Source organism: Sceloporus undulatus, chromosome 6, assembly GCF_019175285.1.
Source record: "Sceloporus undulatus isolate JIND9_A2432 ecotype Alabama chromosome 6, SceUnd_v1.1, whole genome shotgun sequence".
Classification (NCBI taxonomy): Eukaryota; Metazoa; Chordata; class Lepidosauria; order Squamata; family Phrynosomatidae; genus Sceloporus; species Sceloporus undulatus.
Genome location: NC_056527.1, coordinates 126,183,133 through 126,209,097, shown reverse-complemented (window position 1 = coordinate 126,209,097; position 25,965 = coordinate 126,183,133). Strand labels below are relative to the sequence as shown.

At 40.0% G+C, this 25,965-nt stretch overlaps 2 long non-coding RNA genes across 2 annotated transcripts in view; both read left to right on the top strand.

The window, feature by feature from the left end:
• Positions 1-25,965, top strand: part of LOC121932647 — a 73,605-nt gene that overhangs the window by 1,994 nt on the left and 45,646 nt on the right. The window lies entirely within an intron of this gene.
• LOC121932649 lies at positions 367-25,568 on the top strand. Its single transcript, XR_006104398.1, has 3 exons — positions 367-531; positions 5,080-5,167; positions 25,297-25,568. It is a non-coding gene; the product is annotated as an uncharacterized LOC121932649 (long non-coding RNA).

Below are 25,965 nucleotides of genomic sequence, written 5' to 3'. Positions count from 1 at the left end.
GATTTGGAGAAACTTTTCAGTCACTTGAAAACACTTATAACAGTGGGGAAAATACTTTTAAGTGACCAAAAATGTCTTGCAGGTAAATAATTTAGCACAGGATTAGCCGATCATGAGCTAGATCCTATTAACCAGTGACTCTAAAATCCATCATGTGTTGTTTACATGGATTTGTCTGTTCCTTTTCTTTTGCATTTGATATTCTGCAGAAATGTTTCTCAAGGTCAAGCACAAAAGAAGCCTTGTGTCAAATAGTCTGCTTTTTATCATCATCATTTGGGAATTACTGTCATTTGCTAAATTCATGACCCATTCTATCTTGCTCTTTTTGCATCTTTGAGGTTGGCTAGGATCAGCACCGGGGAACGGGAGCAGTTTCTTCACAGAAGAAGAAGAAGAAGAAGCCATAATGGTTTCAAGCTGTCTATTTTTTGCGCTGGTCTCCTATACAAACAATCACACCTCCTGACCCCATTGATCACTGAGCACAGAGTGCAGTTCCCAATGGTCGAAACAGTGTAAAATCCACAGGTAATGGCAAAGTGAAAGCTCCCTTTGTTGCTATATTAATTGAATGTTTGTGTGGCTGTGCCTTTAAGTTGCCTGTTGACTTATCGTGACCCCGTGAATTTCATAGGGCTTTCTTAGGCAAAGAATACTCAGAGGTGGTCTTGACAGTTATGTTTCATGAAAGCATCTCTCAGATCTTATGAGAACGACGGTATTGGCTTGCATTGTCAAATGCAAACCCATGATGTCTGAAAAAATTGGTATCACTGAAGGTTTTTTTAAATGGATTTAACCCATTCCCAACTTCTCACACACAGAATAAGGAACTGGATTATGTCTGGATATCCTTCCATTTCCAGGATTGGACTATGTTCCATGAAAGAAAGGGAAAAGATGTCACCATAGAAGACCATTAGTGGCATTTTGGTGTGTGATAATACTCATTTTCACCCGTTCAAGCCCTTTCCCAGCCCATGCCCAGATCAGGCGAAAAATGAAGTGCGATAATCTCCTTAGTTTGTGTATTCTTTCTCATTAATAACTTTTGCAATCTTGACCACACTTTGAAGTTATCTGGCTACAGGTTTCCTGGTTTTCGTCTGTGAAATATTGGAGGGTACGCATACTGGAGCTTATAAATCTCGAATGTCTTCAAGTGAAAAGAAAGTATATAACAAAAAGGGTCCACCAGCATTCGTCAGAGTTGCCCTTTTAAGTTGATTTGCATCTGATACTTTCATGGCCTAGTTGTAGGAATCCAAAGAGGTTGCTAGTGACAGGAGGTGAAAGTAGGAGAAGAGAAAACTCTTTAAATCATCTTGTGCTCTGGAGGGAATTTCCCTGGACTTTGAAGCTCAGAAAAACTCTGGACTTTGTAGCCTTAATGAACAAGGGAATGTAAGACGCTTTCTACTTCACTTGGCCTTAATAACTCAATGCACATTTTGATGTAGAATACTAAGAAGAACTCCAGATAACACTCTGGCTTTGATATTTGTTTCCACTTTACTTCATTTCAGAATGTTGAGACCTGATATTTCATTAGCAGCTGTTACTGCCTTTTAACTTTAGACAGCACAGCCTGTTTTTCATTTTTATTTTCAATCCTTTCATTCTATTTAATGGCCATAAAGTTGAGTCTGATATCGGAAATAGAGCTGCCTTTTGTGTGGATCGTGTTCTTTGCCTTCGTCGGTTTTCCTTTCTTTCTGAGTTTAGTAAGTGCCAGATAATACAGCTTCAGCATAGATGGAGCAGCACAAAAGAAAGCCAAGTGATACATCCTATCACAGGGGGACAACCCAAAGAGGAGACCCTCTCTGTGTGAATCCAGCAACACATAAGACTTTATCACACATAAAAGGTGAATTTTAATGAGATAGAAGTGTCTCTGGCCAGTACTTATCACATACTTACATGGTGTGAATGGGTGTGATTCTCCTCCTTTCCACCAGCCTCCTTCTCCCTTGCAGTGATTGCAGCTTCTAGCACTTTACTAATGCTCATACTAAGGCCTGTTACAGACCAGCATAAAAGTACGTGCTCAGCGCATACTAGGGTTAGAAAGGGCCTTCTGGACGCCCCCAAACCTAGTACGTGCTCAGTACGTACAAAATGGCGGCGCCCATTCCACACGGGGGCCGCCATTACGATGTCACGACCACGCCGCCTCTAAACGGGGTGGTGCGGTTGTGATGTAGTGGGACCGTGTGAGGGCGCCTAGAGTGCCCTTTCTGCAGCCCCGGCAGGAGCTCCATTTCGGAGCTCCTTCCAGCTTTGCGTCGCTGGGCGCCGCCATCTGCTGTCCTCGGGGCTTGAAGCCCCAAGGACACCCCTTTCCAGGCCGCGGGGAAGCAGCCTTTTGCAGTTTCCCTGTGGCCTGGAAAAGGGCAGATCAGGGCCTTGGAGGCTGCTGTTGTGGCAGCTGAGGCCCCGATACAGCAGGGAAAGGGCCGGTTACAGGCCGCCCCAAAGGGGCGGTCTGTAACGTGCCTAAGAATCTCTTTTTTTGTGCTCCTTTGGATGCCCTTGTAGACTGGAGTGGTCATTTAAATATTTCATATCACTTGATGTATATCTTAGAGATTAGGGTTCCGTGGAACGCTTCTCTGGAAAACCCACAATGCCTCATGATAATTGAACATGAAGGCAGGGGACAGTGCATAAGAAAACTGAGTAAAAGGCACTGTGAAAAGGCTGAGTGTAGGTTCAGCAGTAAGGATCCACACCTGCTTTAACATGGATATGGTGGACAAAATCTAAACATACTCATTTTCTCTGTTCTTCTGTTTTTGTTAGTATCTATATGCAAGGATCAAGATTGAAACACCTGAGACTTCTCTAAAAATAGCACTAATAAGTCTTTTTTTTTAAAAAAAAGGTCTAAAAACAATTTTTAAAACATCCAGAGCAGACATCTCTTATTTTAAGATCCAAATCTGAATTTTGAGCATGTTGAAGAATTTTTACGGTCTGCAATTGCAGCATTTCGGTTTTCACATGAATGCCACATTTTGCCACTGCAGTAGTCCAACTTTTATTTGCATTAGGGGATGCTTTTCTTTGCCAATCCAAATAGTGCAAGATGGAAAAGAAATGATAAGAGTGATGCAAGGGAGGGCGGATTGGAGAGGAGAGCAGGAGACAGGTAGAGATGATAATTTATCATGAAGCTTGTGCATTATTCCCACTTTTGTAATATTAATTCTTTAACAGCAACACATCATTAACTATCCCTTTCTCTCCAAAATCATGTTCTCAGAGTCATTCTATTAATAAGTACCATCCTATTAAGCAAACCATCTAATTATTAATCCATTAACAGTAAGAATGCACACATTCAAGCAACTTTTCACAAGGTACCCCCTTGAAAAACAGATTTTCTAGGATATTTCTCTACCTCCTCTTTGCATATTGTCATATAATTTAAAATGTTGACTTCCCAGATTTAATGAGGAATTAATGACTTGCATTATCTCATAGCTCTCCAGAAGATTCTGCTTGCAGATTAATTGCACTTCCTGTCTTTCCTGTAAAAGTAGTTAATTGAGTATTGCAAACTTCCAGGTTCTGTTTTCCCCCACCTCATATTTAATTGAATGAAATCATTACATTAAGGGAATGGTAGTGTTTATGACAACAGCATGAAAGGGACAATTAAACACAAAGCAATGAATGCCCAAATACCTGGAAGTGTGCTGTGCGTAAAATTCTATTTCTCAGGATTCTTAATGCGTGAAACCCTCACATTGTTCCAGATGCCATGGTGAGACGATGATGATGATTTCTTACACACCTTTCCCTATGGATAGTGCTGGGAAACAACAAAAATTTAGACACCTAACACCAGTTATAAGAGAATATGAAACCTATATATATTAAAAGCAATCAGCAAATACTTTAAAATTCATAATTTAAAAACCATCTGGATATGCCTGCTGGAAGAGACTAGTCTTTACTGCTGTTTTAAACTAAGTGTATGGAGCTGACATATCTCCTCCAGCAGGTCATTCCAAAATCTGGGGGTGGCAAAGGAAATGTCAGCCTAGTTTTGGATGAAGTATAGATCCTCCATAGGACCTGACAGTATGGATTGGATTATTTGGTAGGACGAGATCCTATAAGTAACCTGGACCCAAACCATGTAGGGCTTTAAAAGCTACAACCAACACTCTACAGCTTGTCAGTGTGACTTCAATATTGATGTAATGTGATCACTCCTATGTAAGCCTTTTGTATACAAGTCAGGAATTAGGTAAAGAGAGACTCACTGTGAATGTGCTAAAGCTTCCACATTACTTCCACATTTTTTCCAATCATTTTCAAGCTGCTGGGTCAGAAATCTTAGAGAAATTTTCAAAGCCACACTGCTGGGTATTTTTTGTTGTTGCCTCCAAGTTGTCCCCACCATGCATGCACACCATTGCACAAACACCATCTGCAACCTCCAAGTATCTCTCACATCTGCACAGATGACATCCCATTGCACAGCCACCCCTTTGATCGGCCACACAGGTGTGTGTGCGATGCTCCACCTGTACAGGGCATTGGTGAATTGGTGTGTGTGTGATACATTAGCAAAGCACAATCATGGAGGCCCCCCATACATGCCCCCTTCACCCCCTCCATCCTATGCGCTCCTGTTGGACTGTCTGGTTTGTGTATGTTGTAATTACATCCTTTGGAATTGTCACACTTTCATTTCTTTGCTTTGCCGCATCACATCAGGGCACATATACTTCAGGGTGTTTATATGCAGGAGAGAAGATGCATATTTTATATCTTGAATTGGACTATCCTGGCTTCTTTTGGCTCCAGATTTTAGTCCTGGAGTGTGGCTTTGGTCCAGTTTCTTGCTGCTTTCAAAGCGTGCATCATCTAAACACCCCACCTTCAAAGCAACTGGAAACCGCTTTATTTTTCTGATCTATTTAACCACATAGATTTGTAGTTTGTTGTGGCACCAGAGCTCTCTGACATGGAAGGCTAAGCATCTCACAAAACTACAAATGCCAGAATTCCATAGCATTGAGTGATGATAGTTAAAGTCAAACTGCTTTATTTCTGCAGTGTGGCAGCAGCCCTGGAAGCAATAGTTATGTCTGCATGTGTTTTAAGTGGCCATCTTTACTGGTTCTGAGACTGTGAAAAGACGCTGGTAAGTACTGTTCCTTTTCATTTTGGGATATACTGGGTTAACAATAAACCCACCTGTGGAGTGGGTATACAAATGACTGCAAATATGTCAGAACAAGCAAAACACCATCTGGATGTCAGAAATGAAATCAAGTTTTATAGGAACAAAAGTTTGCATTTCTAGATTTTTTAAAAACCTATCTAAAGGCAGCCTGAGTTTCTTTCTGACCTTTTACAATATGATTTGTATTAACTGAGCCCAGTCTAAATGAGCAGCAGGGAAATTGCCCACCATTGATTGGCATCTGGATACTGAGCCCAAATGAGTACATTTTAATGGTAATGAATGGATCATTTCTTTGTGTGGGTATCTCTGGTATCATTCTTAATAAACAACTTTCTGCCACATCCTGGAGCTTTTGGAATTAAAAATGCCACTACTGAATCAGGAGGTTGAATGGATGTGTCGGGTCACTCTTACAGCCTTGTCAAAATATTTCTGGTTAAGGGACTATGGCTTTCTATCTTGGATGTTCTGGCAGGAATCAGACTGCAATTGTAGAAATGTTTACACATTGTTCAGCCTTCTGACATATATTTATAGGCAACTTGGAATGAGGAGGGAGGGAAGCGCTGCAGAAATTGTAACCTTGCCAAGCAAAATGTGGCTTGGTTTAGTGATCACTGATTCAACATCATAGAAGTGCTCAGATGAGGGGGGGGGGGAAATCAATGGAATATGATGATACATAAATCCTCCAAGGAGAAAATAAAGTGTATATGTGCATCTATTTTTTATTTCCTGAATGTTCTGCTGTTTGACAAGGACACAGAAAAAGCTATCTTATGCCAATACCAATAAAACATTAAGGACAATAGCAATGAAACATTAGCGGTGGAATTCTATGAACATTTACCTGGGAACAAACTCCATTTGACACAGTGGAGTTTACTTCTGAGTAAAAATGTATATAATTGCACTGCAAGATCACTATTTAGCTCAGATTAGGTGCACATAGGCTAAAGAGTTTGATCTTTCCAGATGCCAAGTGAGCATCTGCACTGTAGAAATAATGGTGTTTGACACCACTTCAACTGGCATGCTTCCATCTTACAGAATCCTGGGATTTGTATTTTTGTATCTGTTTGCTTTGGCAGAGAAGGCTAAAGATCTTGTAAAGCTACAAGTCCCAGGATTCTATAGGATGGATCTACAGCACTTAAAGTGGCATCCCGCTGTATTATTTCTACAGTGTAAATGCATGCCAAGTCTACGAAAACTTATGCTACAACTTTTTCCCATTTGCTAGGACTGCTTTATCTCTTTATTTGCTTTAACTGCTTTGGCTCAGTTGTGTGAAATGCTGGGATTTGTCATTTATTGTGTTACCAGAGCCCTCTGACAGAGAAAGCTAAATTTCTTACAAAACTACAAATCCCAGAAATGCCATAGTATTGTGCCATGGAAGCTAAAGTGGTGTTGAAGCGCTTTAATTCTGCAGTGCAGATGCACTTACTCTCAAGGCACCTTTGCATGCTGATCTCTGAATCTGAATAGCAACAAAGAAAGAGTCCCCCCCCCCCGAAATGTGAAATCTGGTCTCCCCTTAGACATAACACTTTATGGCGTATTGTTATTTAGCCTAGGTGCCGGTGCAAATTAATCAAATACCCTGGGAAAGTTAACAGCAATCTTATTCTATGGGCTGAAAAGAGACAAGAAAGAGCATAATCTTGAGGCATCATCTCCTCCCCTGCAAACAACTTCACAATAAATGGTGCATGGCCTCTTGCCAGAGTTGCTACAGAAAACACAACCAGCCAGATGGCAATTAAGTTGAGTTTTTTCAGCTTGATTTCTCAGAGGATGTGTTCTTTTTCATATTATTTCTAATTCAGTTTTATTAGATATGATCTATAAATATGAGAACAAAACAGCAAAGTGTCTGTGTATCAATAAAAGACAAGTCTCTAAATTGGTATAAGTTTTAATCCATGACTGTAAAGTTTTATTTCTATTATTATTATTTAAAGGACCTGGATATAGTAAGACAGCCAGAAAAAATTGTTTCTATCATGACTGTAGCTTTTAAAAGTAACTTTTCACTTTCTTTTTTGAAAAGTATTCTAAAAAGTTGCTTTTTAGTTACTTAAAACTCACCAGGACACTATAAACCACTTTCTTATGACACAAATCATAACAAACTAGTAAGAGTTAGCATCATATTAGGGTTCAGAATCATGCAGCTTTTCTGATGTTGTTGAACTGCATCTCCCAACAACCCTAGCCAGCATTGCCAATGAGAAGGATTGCTGGATGTTGTAGTCCAACAATATCTGGAGGGCCTCTTGATTTCCACCCTTATAGTGAGACAACCCAAACTGTTGTTAAAATAGCAACTCAAAAACATTTCTCTTGAACTACAAGAAGAGCAAAGTTATTGTTCATTACAATTCTAATATATCCTAGTATGCCAACCAAAATCCAGTTAAGATGGCCTAGAGCAATGTGAATTCAGGTAGAGGCCTTTCCTCTTCTTGAACTAGTACATACATCCCCGAAAGTCCAGTCTCTAGGCATCCAGTTTTCCTCCGGAGGGACACTGCAGCCAAACCGTGCAGCTTCCCTGCATTGGCGCACTGTGATGCGTCCATGATGGAAGCGCGGTGCCCGGAGTTGTGGATGAGGTGTAGTGCTTGCATCATGCATGTGCACCTTGTATAGACAACACCACATAAAGATGGCACCATCTATACGTGGTAGGGTTCCGGAGCGTGCGGATGTTGCACTCTCTGGAACCCTAGAATTGGCCCCAGGCCACCGCAGACTGGTGATCTGTACTGGGCCTATGTCACTTTTCCTTCTGTGTATCTTCATCTCATGAAGAAGCCAGTGAAGCTTTGAAAGCTTCCATGATATATTTTCTACATTTTGGTTGACCAATCAAGTTATATCTTGGATTTTGTTGTATTTTGCTGCATGACCCAGAATATGTTTCCATGTTATGCCTTTGTTACTGAAGAATGAAATAGAGAAATTGTAGTTCATTATTTTCAGTGAGTTACTCCCAAGATCACTGATGAACAAACATGGGTAATCCATGTCTGGTTCAAGACATGGGATTGCTAGTGAAGGAGTTTGTTGAAGTAAGACATATGACAGTGGTTGCATTGCTGCTGATACACTCCAGCAGTTAGATTTCCCAGAATGAAACACGAAATACAGAAAGCTGCCTTCCATCACGTAATTGATCTCAGTGTTGTCTAGACTTGTGTCATCTATAGGGGATAGGCAGCAGGTATCTAATCTGGCTACCTTACACTTTTAACTAGAACCAGAAATCCCAGTGATTGTGTCTCTGCATGAAGAAAGCACATGTTCTGCCAGTGAGAGATGCTTTCTTCAAGTGTCGGTGACAATGTCTGCTGTGATGACTGTGAAATTTCCTTGGTGAGGACATTGATGTTACACTTGAAACAAATGGCACAGGAAATTTTCAGTTCTCATTTCCACCTTTAGAGTTTGTAGGTGGAAAATATCTCAACATATATATATTTTGCAAATTATTCAATCTGACTTGCAGTGTTATTTTTAAATATAACATTGTTTTCCAAGGGTAGTATTAGCTCTTCTTTATTTTTGGTTTACCTTAGCATGCTAGCATTCATTTATTTCCAAGATTCAAATGCGGGGCAGGTTTTTGAAACAACATAGCAAAGTGTCCTGCTGATAAACATCGCTACTGGATTTATACACACAACTTCCAAGTCACTGTATGTACTCCATAGTTCCAGCATCATCTCTCTCACTTTCACTGTTAGTAGCCCCAGCCTAGCCAACCCACTTTCTTTTAATCCTGGGCTTGAAAGAACTGCAACCAAGCATCTTCCATGAAAGTAAAAGCAGCTGTTGAAGGCAAGAAGCCAGTACAATTGTCCATGACTCACATCTTTTGTGGGAAGTATTAAAAGTAAGCCAGGAACTGCGGGAAGATTAATGGACTCAAAAAGGAACCCACTAAAATCCAGAGGAGACTAAAAGCTGTACATATTCCCACTAGGGATGGAAAGATTATTCATCCTTATTTCTTGCTTGGCTTGGGGGAAAAAAGAGGTTTCTCTGACACTTGGGAAACTCTATCAGGATGAATAGCATAAGAATTTTGTGCCATTTTCTCCCCCTATTCACACATCCCAAAATGTTCCTGGAGATTATTCTGCTCAGAAAAGTATGTGGTTTTTTTTACTACACAAAAACACATTTTGCACAAACAAAACGATTAGCATTTTTGTGTAGAATAATATTTTTCTACACAATACTGTGCAGAAATGCTAACTTTCTCCATCAACAGTGAGGCAAAAAAGCAGATTTGGGGGCTGAACCGACAGCCCATTCAGGGGAAGCTCTATGCCGCTATTGGAAGTGCTGGGTTGGGAATGTGGCAGCCACACGCCATGCTCCCAACCCAGTGCAAATAGAAGCCGTGAAATGCAGCTCCTATTTGTGGCCTAGAATGGGTGCCATAAGTGTTGTGGCATGGCCTTATGATGCCCCTCATGCACAGTATTGTTTGGGTGCTGCACATGACGGATGTCATCATGGCGCACACTGTTTGCATGATAGATAGGCAGCTTGGAGACATGCCCTAGAATGGGTGCCATAAGGGTTGTGGCATGGCCTTATGATGCCCCTCATGCACAGCACTGTTCGAGTGCTGCGCATGACGAATGTCATCATGGCGCACACCGTTTGCATGATAGATAGGCAGCTTGGAGGCATACACACACATACACACACAACAGGGAGAGATTATGCAGTGGTCTTTCTTAATACCTTAGCCATCACATCACCAATAGAAGGTGAAAATGGTTGCGGAATGTTTTCTCTCACTACTGTTTGCATTGGTTGCACAGCCATAAGAGAAATATGTACTTTTCTTCAGGCATTCAGTGGGAAGTGACAACTTTATTCTCACATGTTAATTAAGTGGGATCTTTCTGCTGATATCTTGTCAAGACACTCTAAAACTCCAGGCCTTGTTTCTCAGTGTAGCTATTTATACAAGTGCAAAGTAGGTGTGAGGCATTTGCCATCAGAGGGAGAGAAGTGCCTACAGTGCAATGAAAGTCCACTGTGTGGGCACACGATACTCGGCAGCGTTTAAAACCAATATACAAGCCACATAGATTGGTGAAGCAATTCTGGTACTGGAGGCTCTATGGTATGCTTGGATATAAATCAAATTGAATTTAGCAGTTTTAGGTTGAACGTTTTCCTCTTCTCTGCTTCTACAAAACCAATTGTTCCTACCATCCCAGGCTTCTATAACTCAAGGGATATAAAGCTGAACTGGTGCACTTGGTGAGGATTTCCAGACCTTTTCTGTGGTTGATCCCACCTTTGGGATTCCCTTCCAAGGGTTGTCTATTTGGCCCCCTTCATCCTGTCTTTTTTGCCAACAGATGAATATTTTTTATTATTTAGGCAGGCTTTTGAATTTTAATTGTGGAGTTGCAGTGCGTGAAATGATATACTCTTTCTCTCTGTTTATATAAATACCAAGTGTGCATCTCTCTCTGTGTATAAATCTTTTATGCTTTAATATATTTTCAATGTTCTCGGGGTTTCAGCTGTTTTTAATCGTGTTTCTAATAATGTTGATGTTTAATTCCTTTTTAACTTTCCTCTATCAATGTTTTAGTTGGACATTTTAAAAATTATTGTAAGTTGATTTGGATCCCATTTACAGGGGGGAAACAGTGGGCTATAAGTGCCATGAATGGCATCTCAAGGGAAAAGTAGGTGCTTGCAGCAGGGCCACCAGGACTGGAGATTGGGATCCAAAACACACAAGAAATAATCCAGTTTGAGACTGCTTTAATGCCCTGACTCAATGCTAGGGAATCCTGGTAATTTTAGTTTGTTGTGGGACCAGAGCTCTCTGACAGAGAAGGCTAAATGTTTCATAAAACTACATTTCCCAGAATTCCCTAGCATTGAGCCCATGCAGTTAAAGCGGTCTCAGACTGGATTATTTCTTCAGTGTGATTTGGACTTGGGAGGGATCTTTTGCCTCTGAAACTTGCTGAACTGAACTCTCTGCTGCCACAGAGGATACAACTTGGTCTAAGGGTTGTCTGTTGCAGGATGGTGGATTTTGATTGAATATCAAGTGGAACTTCTTGACAATGAGAGTAGTTCAGTGATGGAACCAATTGCCTAAAGATGCCTCCTTCTCTGGACATCTTCAAAAAGAGGCTGGACAGCTGACTGCTGTGGATGCTTGAGTTGGAGATCCTGCATTGATTTTGATGATCCATGTGGTCTCTTTCAACTCTGTGATTCCATGGCCTATTCCTGTCTTCTGAGGATTTGTTGAATTCTGAATAGCAGTCCAGTAAGGGTAAAATAATGAATATGTGAGATTGGCTATAAATGTGCTGAACTAATGGTTTTTACGTCAAGATGCAATGTGCTTCCTGGAGGAAAGAAATCAAGAACATTTTACACTGGTGTTTGTCAAGTAAGGACTGGGAAAATGACATTGCTGCATACAGAAGCAACTCCTTTTTGTTTGCAGTAGAAGATAAAAATGAAAATATTGGGTGTGCCTGTGTCTTTCCTCGACTGAAAACATGGCAAATAAGGGGGAGGGGGGGACCAGAACCCTGGGTGGAGCAATTTTAACTTTTGCTGTAGAGATTAAGGTGCCTAGATGAGTAACCCATTACTTTCAACTACCACTGCAGTCAGCCAATCTTTCCCTTGCTGTGCCTGAGTATAGGTTTACCATCCAGATAAATAAAACTTGGAAGGAGAACTGGGTCTCCAACCTATTTGTATTACTTCATAAAATTCATATTTGACTTTGTAAGGCTGAGCAGAGAGGAAAGTTAAGACACTCACAACATTGGAGCTGCTTTTGAGCAGAGGGCACAACCTGTACTGATTAAAAATCAGGGTGCTTGAGGCATTTGATCTTTGTGAATTCCTGCATTCAGTGAATAGAAGTATACCTCCTGGTCTGATATGCAGATGAAAAATTAACTTTCTACTAGATTCCACAAATTGCCCTCATGTTGTAACACAGTTGTCTGCAGCAGTTCAAATGTATTCAAATGAGTATTTAAATGAGAGATGTGATGAAAAATTGTGGGTCATTTTTTTCCCCAGCCGTTTGATTGGGTGGAAAAACTAAGATGCTGCTGACCTTTAGGGCCAAGAGCCTGAATCTCGTTGGTAGCTCCAATTAGAGTAAACTTATTGAACCAGTGGAATTTAACCATGTGTTGATGTCCCATTCAACAATTAATTCAATGTGTCTATTCTGGCTGACACTTATCAAAAGGGGCTTGTCTATACAATTAAAATATTTTCCATTCAAATGGAATAGGTTGTGATCCAGCCACATGCGCAGGAAAATGACAGTAATTAAACGTTGATATGAATGTGCAAAAATCTACAGCAGTGTATCTACAATGTTGTGTAGTCTAGCCCTTTGTCACAGATGTCAGAGTCTAAAGGGAACCAAAAAATCCACTTTTTTGACCATTTGTTAATTTCCAATAAACATGCAAATAATACAAAGGAGCATGCACACCCGAATATCAAAGAACTTTCCAAAATCAAATTTACTTGTGTAATTTCTTCATCCCCCAATGTAGCTACTATGGGACAATTGAAAATCATATGTGTTAAGGAAACGTTTGGAAACATCTCTAACAAACGGCTGATTTAGAAAACCATTTCTTGAGAAGACATTATGGTGACCAATGTATGCAATAGATTGCCATAAGCTTGAAATAATTTGAATTGATATTGTTGATATTAACATCAATTATTAATATTTCTGAATATTTAAATTGAATGGTACAGTATTGGAAATTATTCAGTACCATATTATTGAAACCGGCTTCCTCTATGTCCCAATTTTGTGGCACAGCTAGTGATGTTTCCCCATTCAAATTTCTCCGTGCCTTTTGGAGTACTGAATTATCTGGTCTTAGCGAACAATCCTTCATTGTTCCATGCTCTCCCTCCACAAATTGTGCATACAATTTTGTGCATATAAAAGGGTGGTAAGCTAACAGCCATAACTATCAGGGGCTTTTGAAGAGCTATTTGACAGTGGAATAAAATACCTTAGAGGAGGGTGGACTTTCCATCTTTGGACAGCATTAAAGAAAACTTGGATGGCCAACTCTCAGGAGTGCTTTGGTTGTCTGTTTCTGCATGGCAGGGGCTGGACTAGATGGCCTTTGCAGTACCTTCCAACCATCATCATTCAAATGCTTTGCAGGGAAAATAAAGGCGGCAGTAGCAGCAGTGAAATGTATTGCAAACCAGTAGCTCCCTCATTCATTTCTACTGTGCTCTCTGTAGACCTTCCCACTCCCCATAAAACAACTCAGAACTGTCAGCAAATAGAACTGGTGTAATCTGAAAGGATGTCCCAAATGAATGATAAAATGGAAATATCTGACTGGAACTAAAGCAACTGACTGGACATGCATGGCAAGTGACCTTGCTGTTCTCAAGATAATTTCCTGGAACAGACATTCAAATGTCAAAGTGATGGGCCTGATATAAAACCCCTGGTAATTAGAGAGTGAACAGTCTTAGGTATTACGGTATCCTCTATTTTATTATTAGATAATGTGATCTTGAGTACACAGATTCTTAATTTCGAGGCCCCATGCATTCTTATTGACATACCCTTGTAATAACAGCATGAAAGCCACATTTGATTATGTGCTGGCCTAGTTTTCAAGGCACCTTACTGTGCTTAGATTGTAACAACATTTGTTGTTATTTGCCATCAAGTCAACTTCAATGTACGACAAGCCTATTACCAAGAGCCCTCCAAGAGTCATCAACTGTGCTGTTCATGTCTTGCTAACTCAGGGTTGTGGTTTTATTGACTGAATCAGTTCACCTACAGTGCAGTCTACCTCTTTTCCTAACAAGATGTTGTTATTGTGTGCCTTCTAGTAATTTCTGTGTTATGGTGACCCTTAAGGAAGTCTTTTGTAGAGTTTTCTTGGTGAGATATGTTCAAAGGTTTGTTGGTTTTGCCAGTGCCTCCCTCTGGAGCTGTGAGAGTGTGGCTTGCCTAAGGTCACCCAGTGGGTGCCCAGAATTCCAAGTCTAGTCTCCAGAGTTGTAGCCCAGTGCTCAAATCACTATGGGGCTGGACAGACTGGCAGAAAGGGATGGCGAGATACCATCCCTTTCTGCCCCGGATGTAAACTGCAGCAACCATCCCTTTCTACCCCAGATGGAGACTGCAGCAACCTCTGGGAGGCCTAAAAATATCAGCTCCCCACAGGTTCTTTTTAGGCTGTGTGCAGGACACCATTGATGCACTCACACGCCATGATGATGTCCATGCAGCGCAGTGCTGTTTGGGTACTGTGCTACATGGACGTCGACATGGCGCACCCCATATGGATGGACGCAGTGCATGATGGCAGTAGGGTTGCTGAGCATGTAAATGCTCAGTCCCTACACAACCCTAGTTTGGGCCCAGGCCGGCATAAAGCACCCTATAACACATGCCCTATAACACACTGGCCTAGTTCCCCAAGGAACAATTCCACTGAGATGGGCCAGCAATAACTGCAAAGCACAGCAATAATAACATTTTTTTAAAGAAAAGCTTTTATTAAAACAATGAAAAATCTTATTGTACCTGCCACAATGATATCCCAAAATGGTTCAAAAGGCAGTGTGCTTCAGTTTACAGGAGGTCCAAATTGAGCAACAGGGAAATAATAACAAAACAGATGTGTTATTATTTCCAAAACCATCTGTTTGCTTGTATTGGAGAAGATCAGCCATGCCAATCAACACTGTACCAAATATTGTGAAGATTAGCCATGGCAACCTCTATTGTGTTGGTCTATAACCATAATAAAGATGAACTGAACTGAACCTCTCAGACCATCGTCTGTTCTTGCAGGACATAAATGGGCTCATCTATTAAGACAGGGACATTGTCTTCCAAGGTCTTGCTAGGATTAGGTTCATTTTTTGACCAGTTATGCCTGCTGCTTTCATCCTATTATTAGGTGATTTTTTTAAGAAAAAAAAATATATATATGATAGTAAAATAAATGACTCTGGATAGTTGGCAACCTCTATAAGCTTCTGTGTTCTCCAGCATCCTTAAACTTGCTGCTGTGGGATTGATCTCTTGCCCTCTGCTCCGTGCAGCACAAGAATCTGATGTTTTCTGGGGGGTTGTTTTTTCAAAGAAAGAACAATTTTACTGTAGTCTCTCTGATTTAAAGCTTTGTTCCATGGTAAAACAAAAGGAGGAAGTAAATTCACTGAAGATTTAAAAGCTAATCCAGATTTTACAACACCAAGAGCTCAGGTTCACACTTCCAGTAGGCTCTATCATTCTGTCTCAACTGAACTAGAAGTTTTATAAGTTCTGGCTAGATGTTTTCTACTGTAGAGTCCTTGATGGATATGTAAATTTAGTTCTTTTGAAAATAATTAGAAGGCAGTTGAATACATCTCTACAATTACTTTTATGGGTAAAGTGGTTTGCAATTCTTGTACATCCCTGAATTAATAACAATATAGCAATAAAGCAGAAGAAACTGTGTGGGTCTAAAACTCCATTCCTTACATTAGCAGGTTTTCATGAGAGAGATATTACTCTTGACATCTGCATAGTTGCTGTCATTCATATATTGCTCATTTCAGATTAAGCCTCCTCTGTTGGGTTGTCCTTGAAGATGTTTAGAGAGTCAAGCTGATGCAAACATTATGCTGCTGCCAACTACTAACTAATATAGGCTTATATGAAAATGCTACTTCTGTTCTGATTTTTAAAAAAGGATATGAGTTTGTTTCTAAGTCCCAACTCAGTTGCCATTTTTGCATTTAAACATCTACACAATCTGGATCTCGCAGATGCAATAGTGACGATGCCAGAGTTAGCCAAAAAATAAAATGACTGGAGCAGACAGGACTATATGCTGAATTGGAATCTATATTGCTGGATAGCAAAAAACCAAAGGTTTTGCAAGAACATAAAACTTATCTTCAGATACTTAATGAAGTAATTTTGAGCCTCATAAAAATGTATATTGTAAAAGAAGAGAATCAAACAAACAAACAAGCAAAATCCCATTACTGTTTTGCCTTAGCCTTGTACTTGTGACAATGAGTTATTATCATTAATTATCGCTCTCTTTTATAGTTACTGGCTGCATTTAATTTTAGACTTTAAATACTCCAAAACAGAAACGATTAATTTAATTTTGTAGCTGATGCAAGTAAAATTTGCATTGGAGGAAGAAACTGTTCGTACAGTTTCTATAAGGAGAAACTTGTAAAGTTTTAAAAGCAATTATGGGTTGGGGTTTTTAAAACTTTTTTCCGATATAGCAGATATTTCCTTAATTATTTTGCCTAAGAGCATCCAAGGAAATTCCCATATAATTTCTTAGAACTTGGAAAATCATTGTTTAGTCTGCAATGATAATCTCTGTTTTATCTGGAGTATACCCATGAACTTTACATTAGTCCAAGAACTAGCCATATCCAGGCAATGTAACCCTTTGGAGTTTTGAAACTGAAGAGGAAGCAAGTGTACCTGATTCCAGAATTTGCAGTGTTCTTAACATTCTGACACTTGACAAGATTCCACTTTGCCCTGTCTGTATCTTTTCAGTTCCTAGAATTTACTAGGTTTCCCTCTAGGATTTACTATCACCAAGAGAACAGCAAAAATACATTAAGGGGCCCTGGTTATTTGTTTCCAAGCAAACCAATCATCCTCAGCCCCTACTCCCACAAAAAGGGCTGAGAAATTGGATTGTCTGTGTGTGAAGTAGTGAATTATTGAGCTATCACAGTACTGGATCACTGGGTGATGTGGAGGAAACCAACATGTTCCCATAGCTATTATGAAACTGTTCCACAGTCAGTACCTTAAGTCTGCTGTAGCATTTGCCAGGATACATGAGTATTTGCAAGCCAAGTGTCATCCATCCTATATGTTTCGGCTTGGTCCTTCCAGGTGTGAAAACAAATGAAAGGCACAACTATAGGATGGTTGACACCTGACTTGAAAACACTAAATGTGAAAAGGATCTAGGCCCCTTCCTAACATGAGTTAACAGTGTGAAGTTGTGGCTAAAAATGTTCTAAGCTACATCAAGCTTGATGAATGCAGAGAATGTTATAGAAACAGCATATCTTGACTTCAGTAAGGCCTTTTGCAAGCCAGGATACCCATGATATTCAAGCAAACAAATGAGTAAAATGTGGGCTAGATGATGTTACTGTTAGGTGGATTTGTATTTGGTTGATCAGCCAAACCTAAAGGGTGCTCACCAATGGCTCCTCTTTGTTCTGGAGAGAAGTGACTGGTGGGGTGGTTATCAAATCATCATCATCATCATGACTGTTTATTTATAATGCTCTTTTCACCAAAGGATAGAACATCAGACATATATATCCAAAAATGAAACAATAAATCACAACACTATACAATGCTAAAATATTAAAATAATATACTAATATATTAAAAAACAATATTCTCATCAGTTTTGGTCATCTTAGGGCCCGAACAGGCCAAAATAAAGCTGGTTTGGGTCACTTTGGAGGTATGCTGTTTAAATGGCACAACCATCTTAGGGGCCAGAAGCTGCGCCAAAGCTGCGCTCAAGTCCTTAGGACTGGAGCATGGTTTTGGCGCTGCTTCCAGCCTCTTAGGATGCAGGCATCATTTAAACAGCATACCTCCAAAGTGACCCGAAGCAGCTTTATTTTGGCCTGTCTGTTCAGGCCCTTAGATACACTCAGCACCTTATTCTGGTGAATCGAATAGGAAGGTCTTCAACTCTTTGTGAAAGTGGGTGACACACCAAACTAGAAGTAGCTAAAACCCTCCAATCCTGGCCCATGCATATGAAGGAGGTACAATTTGGACTTGTGCCCTGAAGCCAGGCCTAATTTTGATACCGGCAATTGCTTTTGAAAGAAACCATGAGAAAAGAAAGCAGAGAAAAGCTACTACTCAGTCCCAGAGGTCACCATCTTTGTTTTAAACAATGTCCTCAGTTGGTAAGTGGATTCCTGGAGTATTTTAACATCTGGCCTAATCTTCAATATTTTATTTTGCTTGACCCTAAACACTCATAGGAAAATCAGACATACTTTATCCCCACTCCTTGTACTATAAGTATAATTTCAGTTGAAATGACAAACCAGTTATCAACTTAGTTGCTGTTGCTGTCTTAGCAGATTTCTCTAAAGCTATTTATGAATTTAGAAGGTGATTTGGTGATTTCCAGCTACATATATCCTCCTCCCCTCTTTTTTCCCCTCACAGGCAGGTTTTTAAAAGGGTCAGGACATTCCTATAAACTATTTGTGCTCTCCTAGAGCGAAGCCACTGTGTCTGCTGTAACATTTTGGTAATTTAACCCACCAGGGATCGGCTGCTTCTTTAATTCATAAATCCTTTTATAAACACAGTTGTTTCTGGGACAATCAAATGCTCTCAAGCATAATGAGAAGGAGGTGGCAAGAGCACCAGGTGGCCAGCCAAGTAAATATAATGCCAGCAAGAATGGTGACATCATATTTCTTCTTACAGGATGACCCCAAGCTATAATGATAATCGGAAAAGTTCCATTTCCAAAAGGGTGACTACAAAGAAAGCATCCCACCCAAAGCATTCAATGTGTCCAGATGAATATTTGGATCCTTTGCTCCACTCTAGCAAATAATCACAGGGTACCTTCCATCCATCTGTGGTGCCTTAAGTGTTAAGGCTGTTGGCTGCTGATTCTTATCTGATGCTACAGGTTAAGCATGATACATTATCCATCCTCTGTATTTATGTTTTCTGGACAACAGACACGGATATCTTCCTCCTGGGAGAAAGAGAGGTGCAGATGTGATGGCGCTGGCATGTTCCTAACTCCAGGGACTTCTGCTTGCCAACACAGTTTTGAGAGCTGACCCTACCCATGGGGACAGAACAACACTCTTTCTGCCAAGCATCATAGGACGCAAGACATTTCAAGAGCTTCACAGAGTCATAGTGTTGACCATGATGACATTAAGTTGTTTTGACAATTGTGAGTTCCTGGCAATTACTCACACTATTATAAATCCACACATCAACTTAAATCTTCACTTGTTTGGAGACAGATGTTAAATTCATGAATTTAACAAGATGTTTCGGTGGAGGTGACAAAAAAGATCAAAGGAAGCAGATCAAAGTACAGGTGTGAGAAAACTTGTAGAAACAATGATCCTGAAAAAGTTATTTTATACATATCTTCCCATACTGTATTTTATTAGAGACATTCAGAGAAGAGACGTGGGGTTGGTTCATTCTGTGGCCACACACATATTTAGTAACAACTTTTGAATCCTATTCTATTTTACTTTATTGCAAAATTTTGCACTGAAGAAAACAATCACCTGACCAGAGATTTTAAAAATTGCATTTTCAGAAACCACCACCAACATGACCTTCTCATTCCAGAATGAGATTCTGGAAACTGAAATGAAGAAGCTTCCCAGATTCTTCCCATATGTGAAAACTCTTCTTGAGGGTTCATCTGTGGTAGATGTGAAAAGAGTAGTGGGTGCCCAATCCATACTTCATACCAATTCCACGTGTTTCTTCACAAATCTGCTCCGAACCATCATTTTATGAGTCTACATTTTTAAAAATCTTACAAAAATGGCCTTTTGTCACATTTCAACACATTTCGAATGTGTTTTCACACAACATAGCTAACACTTAAGACTACTTCCTAATGCTAGAAAATGCTAATACTCAATGCTCCAGACCTTTGGGGAGTTTCCTTGATAACTCCAGTGATTTTTGTTGAATGTCCCAGGAGAAAGTCTGATTCCGTAAAGGCCAGAACACAAAGGACATTTATTGGACCATTTAATAGCATGTGGAACTTGTCTCCTTTTTATTTTCTATGATACACACGCACACACACACACACGTAATTTCAATAAAATCTAGGAGGTCTACCTATGCCAGGGGGGAAATTGCAAATTTTGAATTAAATCCCATTCTTAGGTTCCAGATAAAGCAGTCCCATTGAATTAATGCAAATTGCTTATGTAACACACCAGGTTTCCATTGATCCAATGGGTTCTACTTTTGACTAGCAAGTGGAATTAGTATTCCATTTATGCCACACTTTGGCAATCATGTTGATTTATGATCAATCAGAATTTGTCATTGTTCTCTTTACATTGTAAAGACCTGATTGCAAACTTGCATGTTCTTTATGGCAGCTTTTCCTCAGGGTCTTTATTTGATTTATATATAGTATGTTTAGCTAGTTGTGCCTTCCACATTGATATAATTGTAAATACAACAGCAGGATCATAAAAGTTATTCTGTGCTATGGAGTCTAGAATGAGGTTGCTGTCATGACGGTTGAACCTCTTATCTTCTGAAATTCCTCTTTAAGAGAAATTGAAAATTGGATAAGTCATTGGTTTCTGGTAATGGGACGAAGGAGGAGGAATGAACGATCCGTCTGTTTTCAGCCCATGTCACTTTGGAGTCTTTGTGTCCATCTGACAAAGAATTTAGCTTCATATTTACATTGATGGATTCTTAATTTTTCTCACAAATTATGCATTTCTAAATCTATTTGATCATTAAATGTACACTTAATGTCATTTGATATCTTGTGTGAGCTGAGAACTGAAATTGAAGAATGGCAAAATCTAATAGATAGCTATATTCTAGTCCTGACACTGATCCAGCAGCTAATCCTGGATCAAGTGAGTTTGTATTAGAATTCACGATGATCACATTCTTTAATCATCCCTAATCTATAGTCATCATGTAGGAGCTGAACAATCTGCTTCATATCCATCCTGCAGACTCCTTTTTCTGTCTATGAGGGAGGAAATCCAATTTTTTGTGTGTGATAGTTGTGTGTTTTATCTTAGATGAAACCAAAATAAGGCTTCTTAGCTGAGATACTAGGGGAGTTTGAGGGCGTGAGAGTGAGAGCAAGAGCTAGGCATGCAGAGAGAGGCAGAGATGATGGAGATGATATCAGTATCAAAGATAATTGGAAGGTTTCTTCTGTGAATTTCCCTAAACAAAGAAATGAAACCAGAAAAACTGGGCCCCTGTCTGCACTGGCCAGGACACCCTTAGACCAGCCTGGAGTATCCTGGCCTCAGAGATGCCCCAACCTCCCTCACTTACCTGAGACCCTGTATTCTAATGTTTGCTGTGCTAGTCACCATTGTGGGTCACTTCACTGTGAGATTAGGAAGAGATGTCCAGCATCAGTTGCATGGCTGGACATCTTGTTCTGACATCAGAGCAAGTGACCTTCTGCCATGGCAGCTGCATCAGGCAACACAACGGTACATGGGACAACAGAGGATTAGTAAGAATTGTCCCTCCAAACTGAGACAGTGGGGGGACATGATGAGACCTGATCTGACTGGCCAATGAGAAAGAACTCTCTCCCTTCCTGAAATGCTATGACCCATTATGATAGAGAGGAAGTGGATGGATAGATAATGACAATATTGCTGTTGTTATGTTCCTTCAAGCTATTTCTGACATATGGTGACCCTAAGGTGACTCTAGCATGGGGTTTTCTGGGCATGTTTCTTCAGAGGGGGTTTGCCATTGCCATCCTCTGCTGCTGAGAGAGTGTGACTTGCCCAAGGTCACCCAATAGGTTTACATGACTGAGCTGGGATTCAAACCCTGGTCTCCAGAGTCATAGCCCAATGTTCAAACTACACCACACTGGCTCACGTTTGGCTAATATTGCTGAAGGCTTATTTTGGAGACCTACAGCACCAGGATGCACATAGGGAGTAGCCTCTGCCATGTTGGGGAAACTTGCTCAGACCTGAGGCCATAAAGAAGTCAAGGGAGGTAACTAAACACTGAACAGACAGGTTCTAGAGAGTTATCTATAGTGGCAGCTTTCCAGTGGAGAGAGTGAACAAGTAGCAGGGAATTATGGATTTGCTACTCCTACCCTTCTAACACTTGAGGTGACTGCCTCTCTGACCTTGCAATAGTATTAGTCCTGAGACAATTGATCTTCCTCACTGAAGCCTCCCTATAAACCTCCTAAACCTTCTCAGAGAGTTGGGATTTTTCTTCCCTGAGTTTGCTTTTTGTTTGTGGAGAGGGCTTCAGGAGAAGGAGAAGGAAGTTATGATGCAACTGACAGTTTGATGTTGGTGTGAGCCCAGTTACTGCCGCCTCATTTTAAAAGACTTGAGTCTTAATCAATTTAGACCTTCAACCCATCGTACAGAAGGCATTTCCCATTCCCTATCATTTCTGTTCATTGTCCTTTTATGAGCGTGCTTATTCCAAAATATATTGAACATATGTTTATAAATATGCTGCAAGGCTTAATTTGAAAACAAAGGGGCATCTGGGTGCTTGTGAGCATTTGGCAGATGCACCATGCTGACTGCAAAAATAAATAAATAAACAATGAAATTTATACGCAAAAGAATGGGGGGGGGGGGAGGCACTGCAGTATAATCATTCCAGCCGTAAAATGTGCTGCTTCTTGGGCTGACAGATCCACATCAGTAGATAGGCTTGGTCCGATGAAAGCCCATTTCAGAAGTTACAGCACAGGAATGGGGAACCTGTGGTTAAGAGGAGCCAAGTTAAAGGGAAAAATGGGGGGGTATATATTAAGGAGGTTGAGTCCTTTAGTGTTCTGCACTATCAAAGGTTTGGGGCATTTGTACTTTTTACTTCTTGGCTGTTCTTGTTTGTCACAACTAGCAGGTTTTGAACAACTGAGTGACAGCTGTCAAAGGTACTTTCAATCATATATTTTGCTTAATAATATTTTAATAGGATAATCTCCATGTTTTTATTTGTGTCATTTTGTTGTGGGCCTCCTTTTAGAGAACAGAGAAGTCTCCATCAAAGCAGTCAATAATGCCTATAGTAATGATTGTTGCTGTTTTAGACAATCTGAAACCACAAAGGAAATGTAGGACCAGATGGATCTATAAATACTGGAGAGGACTTGGATTCTAAGAACAATCACTTGGAAGTAAATGCCATCAACATCTGTAGGATTACTTACAAGCCCATTGGCATAGAATCAGAGCGCTTAGGCTAATTCAATAAACATAATGCTGAAAATTTTGACAGAATTCACAACCATAAAATACGCTGCAGGAGGATTATCTAAGGTTACGATAAGAACATGCATATTGGAGCCGGACAAGTGTACTGACTTTTATCGCAGAGATCTTGGGAAATTGCATAGTTACATTTGCATTGGAATGGTGCCATTGACATTGTATTGGAGGTGAAGGACCTGATAAAAGCAACTGATAACAAAAACTCAGTGCAAATGAGCAGCCATACAATCATGCTGTGTGCCAGAGTAAATTTTAATTGCATACTTTATGCGGAGAAAGTTGAAGGACCACATCCAAGGTTAGAAGAATATCGCTGGCAGGAACACAATCCAATTCTGCAAGAAGATAGCCTGGCTTATATGTATTCAGATATATTTAATTACTGAGTGGACCATTTGGAATATAGTCCCAATGGCGTCTGATATTTGAAATTATTACTAGAAGTGTATTTACGTGTAGATAGAAAAAGGGAAGGGGAGAGAAGGGCATGCAAGTTTTGTCTCTGTGGTGCCAAATTATAGTCACTTCTGCAGCAGATGGGCGAGCGCAGTTTCAGAGAGATGAGTGGCAGCCTAATGGGAAGCGATGACTATACAGGTTGAATCTGATTTTGAATTCTGGAATATTTGCATATACATAATGGGATATCATGGAGATGGGGCCAAGTCTAAATAGGAAATTCATTTATGTTTCATATACCCCTTCTACGCATAGCCTGAAGGTAATTTTATATATGGTATTTAATAACTTGTTCATGAAACAAAGCTTGTGTAGAGAAGGATTAGCTAAAGTTAGGATAAAAAATGTGCACATTAAAGCTGAGCAGGTCTACTGAATTTTATGGATATAACTGGGAAGCATCAGAAAGCAAAGGTGTCATTATCTCACCTAGTTATGAAAAACATTTTGTATTTTGGAATATTTTGGTCTTTGGAATTGTTTGGAATTCAACCTCAAAGGTTTTTTTTCCAACACCCCCCACCACACACACTGTCTTCAATTATTTTATTGTATGCCATCCTAAGAGCTTTTGATATAAGGTTGAGTATAAATATTTAAATGAATAGTCAGTCCATCAGTCTTGCATCACACAGGGACACTTGATGCCCTTCGAGCTTTCTTCTGATTCTATGATTCTGTGACTCTGTATTCAGAAGTCCTCACACTGTCCTATGAAAATGTATGCAACACCTTTCACTCTGTTAGTCTCAAAGGTGCTACAAGATCCTTTTGCAGACCTTTCCCTGACATTAGTGCTCCATACCACAGAACAAAACACTTTTGAAACAATCTGGGTGGGAGCCTATTAATTACATGGTTCTAGAATTTACACATGAACTTGCACTTGTTCATAGGTTCATATTTCTGTGAAGTTCTCATGTGTGGCCATTTCTCCTGCAGTACATTATTCCTGGATGGTGCATAACTGGTTTTCAGTGCCTTCAACATACCATTTGTCTCCAACATTGAAATACTCCTCATCCCAGTCGACTAGATTTAGCATTGTTGCAGATGTGTAAAAATCTGCAGCATTTCACATGTGCAGAATGGACCTTGAGATTGTGGAAGCAGCCATTGCACAAGGGCATAAACAAGCACATTGGCAGTTATGCACAAAGGTGTCTTTCAACAGAAGTATGCTGTAGGACAACTGTTATATAACTACATGTTTTTCACTGCACAAACATGATGTAGGATCTTGGCCTTTGTTATTCTGGCTTGTCTTAGAAGTCTTTTAATGTGCTCTGTGCAAAGGGAGGCAGGAGGTGGCCTACCATGGAAGAAAAAAGTAAATGTCTCAGCCTCTTAAAAATGCCATTTTTTACAACAGAAAATGTCAGAGTACTCCCTGCAACCGAACATAATATTTCCTTAACAGTTTGACATCTTATGTTCTTGTTAATAGAATAGCAAGAATTCCCTTTGAAGAACACAGTGACCTATTGTGATTCCCCCCTTTCTTTCTTTTCCCCATGTAGGAACTGGCTGCAGTCGAAGAGAGGTGACCATGGTTGTTAACTGCAATTGGCAAGAGGGCATAAGAAATAACAATAAGCTTTTATCTGAGAAATCTATAAAACTAAATCCAGTGAATGCTGAATGTAACAAAATATTAGTTTAACTGCCTGTTTACAACCCGCCCATAAAAAGGGGGGTAGTCTATAAAAAAAGATCCTGAAGCAACACTTCATAGAATTGAAGAGCATGCCTTTTGTTTAACCAGATGCTGTAAATTTAACACAGTTACGTTGTTGCCACCCAGAGTTTTATTGATTATATATTTTTTACTGAGATGCTTATCGAGAAATTTATTTTTTTTAAATGGCGACTTTTAAGACAATATTATTAATGAGCTGCTAATAGAAAACCAAACAGGAGAGATAGGAGAGGGGCAAAAAGGATCACAAATATCTTTAAAATACAACCACAACTTATCTATCTATCTATCTATCTATCTATCTATCTATCTATCTATCTATCTATCTATCTATCTTTTCACGACCACAGTAGTAGTTGGGATAATGTGGTTAGTTTTTATCCCCTTCTTACCCTAGGCATGGTGAGCAGTGCCTGCCTCTTCTTCTTAGCAAGGCCATGTCTACATGTCTAGGAGCATCCCGGAGTATTCTGGTATATGTAGTGGGGAG